Below are 6,264 nucleotides of genomic sequence, written 5' to 3'. Positions count from 1 at the left end.
CCTCAGTGTGTCATAATCTTTGATCATTTTATCTTTGAAATCATTGAATTCTTGAGACAGCATTTAAATAATTTGACATTCTAATTCCCTCCTCTCCTTTATTCTGTTAATCTTATTTACTATCCAAACTCTGAACTTGATTTCTGATATCTCAGCCATCTATTTATGGATGGGATCTTCAATTGCATCTGCCCCATCCTTCCTTGGGGGAGTTGGTCTACTCTGGTTATTCAGGTTACCAGAGTTTTTCCACTGATTCCGCCCCATGCTGAATTTGCACCATTTGAAGACCATCCCCAAACTGTTCTCCCAGTGGCTGTCACCAGAGAAGATGCCAGCTTCCTCTGGCTGTCCAGGGGTGGTGCCTGTGGCTCAAAGGAGTAGGGCACTGGCTCCATATGCTGGAGGTGTCGGGTTCAAACCCAGCCCCAGCCAAAAACTGCAAAAAACAAAAAACAAACAAACAAAAAAATCCTCTGCCTGCCCAGAGAGATAGGGCATGTCTGTGTGGAAAAGCCTCAGGAGTGTGAGCCTTATTGTTCTAGCTGCTGTAGCTGGTGCTCTTTGCCTCAGGGTAACACCACTCCAATGTGGTTCCCTCTCAACTGACTGTCCTCTCACAGGTCTCGGACTGCTGGGAACATGAAGCTCAATCAGTCGTTGGGGTGCATCCCCACAAGGGTGCCTGCAGCAACACAGAGTGCCAGCAGCCGTGGCATGGGGAATGCGGGGCTCAAGCAATTCTCCAGCTGCAGGGCTGGGACAGGGCATTTGGTCCCACAGGGATGGGGGGTCATTGATCTTGGGCCTCCTCTCACTATATCTGCAGGCAAGGGGGGGAAGGGTGGACTGGAAATTCAAAATGGCGGTGAAAAGATAGTTCAATTTTTCTGCCTGGCAAGAGGGTCTTCAAAGTCTCAGCAGGGTCTCTTCTAGAGGAGTAGACCCGACTTCCTGTATCTCTCACACATGGGGTGGGATAATAGGTCCTCAGTTCACTTCTTGCCTGTAGGAAACTTACAGGAGCAGATGAAGAGAAAACAAAGAGAAAAACACAACTTTCTTGGAGGAGGGGATGGACATTCTTCCTTTGGGATGTATTACGTACCTGTAGATTGCTTTCTAGGAGTTGTAACTTGCCTCAGCAATGGTGTCCTGCAGATATCGCTCTTCTCTGTCTTGGCTGGGCTCCTAGTCTTCAACTTTGTTGGGTATTTTCTAGACTTTATCCTTTCCTCTGGATGTGAGCTTCTATCAGGAGGCTGGTACCTGTTGGCCATCTTGCCCTTCCCCCTAAGATATTTTTTGTCAGAAGAGTTCTATATACTTAGTCTGATATATTAGATTTTACTGTATGAAATAAAAAACTGAATATATTCATATTTATAATTACATATTTTTAAAGCTATTTTCTAAACACATAAAAGAGATGACAACAGCATCAATTCATCACATTTATTTTCAAGTATGAAATTAAATTTTGTGGAAAGTAATACTATAACAAAAAGATGTTTTCTCCTTTGCACTTTAGTTTACGCACTGTCTCATACTATTAACTTCAAAAAACAGTCTTGTTACCAATAAAAGAGAACCACTGATGTTTGATGTAGAAGCAGAAAATCAGTTAGATATGAGAGTTAAATATCCATATTTGTATTAGAGGCATTTTTCCAAAACTTCAATCTAATCATCACCAAACAGAAAAGAAATGTGTTTTTCACAAACACAAAGAGCCCACAAATACCTTTTTGTAAAATTAAAAGCATTTATTAAATCTTAAAAATTTAGATTAAACCAGAAGGGAGAGTACAAATTTACTATTAGTCTATGTTTGTTCTGTTTCTATCAGAATCTTCTAGATGTGTCAAAAATGCATAAAATCAGCATTGCATTATCTAAATTTCTACAGAAAACTAATAATTAAAAGGATATACTTATGTTTTATGCTATAGAAACATTTTTGTTTCTGTTGCATTGTATGTTACCAAGTAAATCAACAAAGTACCTAACATGTGAAAAATCTTTCAGGTAACACTTAAGAATGTTTTCAAATACATCTTCAAAAAAAAAGTTGTTGTTGTTTTTTTAATGCTTCAATTTGAATATAGAATTTTAGCTGCATGCCTATATTTGTACTGGAGGACCTTTTTATTTGTATGTTAATGCCACAAAGCTACTAATTGACAATCACTGCTTTCTGAGGGAGCCCTAACACAATTCCTTTGGAAAAGTATCTTTCAAACCATCAAATATATTAAAGACTACATTTTGGGGGCTAATTAGGAATGAGGCTAAAGTAATAACAACAACAACAAAAAGCTACAAAATTACATGAGAAAAAAAGAGAAAACTAATGATGAAAGGTGATAGAATAATAGGAAAATTCTCAAGGACAATGATGTTAAAACAGTAAACCAGGCCAGGTGCAGTGGCTCATGCCTGTAATAACAGCACTCTGGCCAAGGCAGAGGATCCCTTGAACTCAGGCGTAGGAGACCATCCTGAGCAAGAGCAGGACCCAGTCTCTATCAAAAATATAAGGGTTGTGGCAAGTGCATGTAGTCTCAGTTACTCAGGAGCCTGAAGTAGGAGGATGGCCGCTTGAAGCGAGGAGTTTGAAGTTACTGTGACCTATGGTAATGATATGGCAATCTAGCCTCAGCAACAGAGTGAGACTCTATCTTAAAAAAGAAAAAAAATAAAAAGACAGATAAACCAGCTAATTATACAACCCAGTTAAAACATATACATCATTACTGATTTCAACTTTGTCCAGCTTTTTTTCATTCAGTCAGGTTATGATTTTTCTGCTTTCAGATATTGTATTACTCATATCCAACAAAGCCTGTATATGCCAGTTTCACGACAACTTAACCATTTCAGTATTAAAAAAACTAATCGTTACTCCCTAATGCCTTCTGAATTCTTTTCAGAGAAACTCCACCCCTTTTCCATTGTTATCTATTTTCTGCATTATGTCAAAATCAACTTTTACAAGTATAACTTTTGTATATACTTTAGTATAACTTTAGTATAACTTTTGTAAAAGTTAGAAGAAATAATTATAATCAAGCATATATTTTTATTATCAGCCATATTTTCCAACTCTAAGATTGTTGATGAATTGATTATTTGTTCAAAATGTGATTGTATTGTATTCAAATGTTATGCTAGGCAAAAATATTTGAAAAGAATAAAATTAGGGCTGGACACATGCCTATAATCCTAGCACTCTGGGAGGCCGAGGTGGGTGCATCATTTGAGCTCACAAATTCAAGACCAGCCTGAGGTAGCATGAGACCCTGTCTCTAAAAATAGGCAGATGTTATGGTGGGCATCTGTCATCCCAGCTACTTGGGAGGCTGAGGTAAAAGAATCACTGGAGCCCAAGAGTTTGAGGTTGCTGTGAGCTATGATGCCACAGCACTCTACTGAGGGTGATAAAATGAGACACTGTCAAAAAAAATTAAATTAAAAAATAAGAACTTAGAGATCACTTCTAATAAAAATGTCTTTAATGTGTATGAGCATTGTATGAGCAGCTGATCGCCCAGAGAGCAGAGACAAAATGCACATGATTAGGGAATGGAATCTGTATTTTCTTAATTAATCTACTTAGGCTCAGCATAGGGTGCTCATGCCAGTAAGCCCAGCACTCTGGGAGGCCCAGGTGGGGAGATAGCCTGAGCTCACAAGTTCAAGACCAGCTTGAGCTAAAGTGAGACCCTGTAGCTAAAAATAGCTGGCCACTGTGGTGGGTGCCTGTCATCCCAGCTACTTGGGAGGCTGAAGCAAGAGAATCACTTGAGCCCAGGAGTTTGAGGTTGCTGTGAGCTATAATGCCACAGCACTCTACCAGGGGGCAACAAAGCTAGATTCTGTCAAAAAAAAAAAAATTCATAAAATACATAAAACTTTATTTGTTCATATTCTAGACCACAATTATTGTCTTTATTAATTTGCAGCAATGTTTGTTTCAAGTATGATATCACCAGTATTGACAGTTTTAGGGAGTTAGAAGGAAAACAGAATCCAGAACGAGGAACAGAGAGCATAATAGTGGAAATATAACCCTTTTAATCTTCCTTAGTAATTTAACAGGCTCCAAGATGGCAATCATTGCCCAGAGATTGTCTTGTTTTGGTTCTGCAGCATTCAGAAAAATTTCATGTGGATGCATGCCAGTTATCAGAAACTTTATGTCCTGTGGATGCTGCCTAGGGAAAAGCAGAAGGGATTATCATTTAGGAAGTATCTATAGTGTTTAATAATCATACTAAATGCACTCATTCTTTGAATGTTCACCATTTTCAAAAGAGAGCTTATTATACCTTCATTATCAATGGGAGAATAAGACATCAAAGAAAGAGGCATGATCGACCTACATAAGGATGAAAGTTGATATCAGAAGATGAAGTCTGTTATTTATAATTCCATAGTGCCTGGAACTCTGTCTCACCAGAAAAAAAAAAAAAGCAAATAAATAAAAAATAAGCAAGGAAATAAAAAAATATTTTAAAACATTTCAGTAATTCTATATACAACTTAAATCAATTGACTCTAAACAGCACTTTTGGGCCAACATACAAATTCCTCATTTGAATACACTTCATAATAGAGCAAAAGAGTGGCATTTTTATAGGGTAACTCTTGTTTGATGTGCAACAAATAACACCAAATGATTGTGGAACAAAGATACATGTTTTGAATTTTATTTTGTAAATTATTACATGTCTAATAATAAATCTATTACATATCTGCTAAAATTTTATTGTTGTTCCCTCTCTTTGAGCCCATTCTCATTAACAGGACAAGGAGACATATTCTAGATTATTCACTGCCTGGACTATCACATTTAACTCATAATATAAGTCCTGTTGTAACCAGTCTCAGTTATAAATATTTCCTTTATGAACTTTTAGTCATATAATTTCAAAATTTATTAAAGCCTAATTAAAACTAAGAGGTTAGTATCAATAACAGAATTTTTCACACATTTGTTTTATCACTTTTGTACTTTCTTTTACTAATAGAACAGTAAGAACAATGAGTTTAATTAAAAGTCATTTGACACTGTGACTATCAGTTAATTTTTATTAAACAAAGAGTATAAAATTTCCAGTCAATCAATAGAACTATTTCTAATGTCCACTAATGAAGATTCAAAGAAAAAAAAAAGTATACTAAAAAATACCTGCAAAAAAACATGTTAACTATTTTAGAATATGGTCATTGTAGTGATACTGGCATAGACCATCACCTGCCTGGCACAAGGGTTCTTACTCTCACTGCAGGAAGGAAGCTAAATGTGTCATGCATGAAAAAATAATTCAGACACAAGCTGTGAGTTAAAGCAGAAAGATTTATTGAAAAGAAAGTACATTCTTACAGAAAGGAGAAGAGCAGATTGCTATAGGGAAGTACAGAGTCATCCCAGAGTTAGGACCTGTTCTTTCATATTAAATCTTAATGCTTTGCCAAATTGGGGTGAAAATATCATAATTTGGGGGGAAAGGAGTGGAGAATTCTTATAACTAGAAATTCTCCCCTTTTTTGACCTTGTAGGGTAACTTTCAGGAGTTGCCATGGCACTTGCAAACTACCATAGCAGGTGGCACCTGTGGCTCAAAGGAGTAGGGCCCTGGCCCCATGTGCCGGAGGTGGCAGATTCAAACCCAACCCTGCCCCCCGCCCCAAAAAAGTGCAAACTGCCATAGAGTTGGTGGATGTGATTCTAAATAATTTAATGAGGGTAGTAATTCAGGGACACTGTCACCTCTACTGTGCACATACCCCAATTAAAGTAATTCATTCTTTTACCTTAGATAAAGATATTATAACTAAAGCAAAATAACTAATGTGGTCCTCTTGGTTACCTTTATCATAACTAGACATATTCACATTTGTGTGATTTTCTTATCCTGTTGAGCTTCTTCTTCTGACCCCTACCCTAACTGCCTGTAAGATATCTGAATCCTATCTCATTAACAAATTCAAACATTTCTGGTTGTTATTTTACTTTATACATTCAGAAAGATTAGAACAATTCATTTAGTGCTGGTGTATAATCTTTCTACCACCCTTTATTGCTTATTTTTGATACTGAGTATATTAGATTAAGAAAACTATAAATAATTAATGACAATGATCTTTATTGATTTTTAGCAAAGGATGTCAATGAGAGGAGGAGCTTCAAGTAAGAAGTACCAAAACATATCTCTATTTTAATGTCAGAATATCTTTGTGTAATATATTTCTTTCTTT

This window comes from Otolemur garnettii, unplaced genomic scaffold (genome assembly GCF_000181295.1).
Source record: "Otolemur garnettii isolate 467f Iridium unplaced genomic scaffold, OtoGar3 scaffold00040, whole genome shotgun sequence".
Classification (NCBI taxonomy): domain Eukaryota; kingdom Metazoa; phylum Chordata; class Mammalia; order Primates; family Galagidae; genus Otolemur; species Otolemur garnettii.
Note: the sequence above shows the minus strand (reverse complement) of the source record.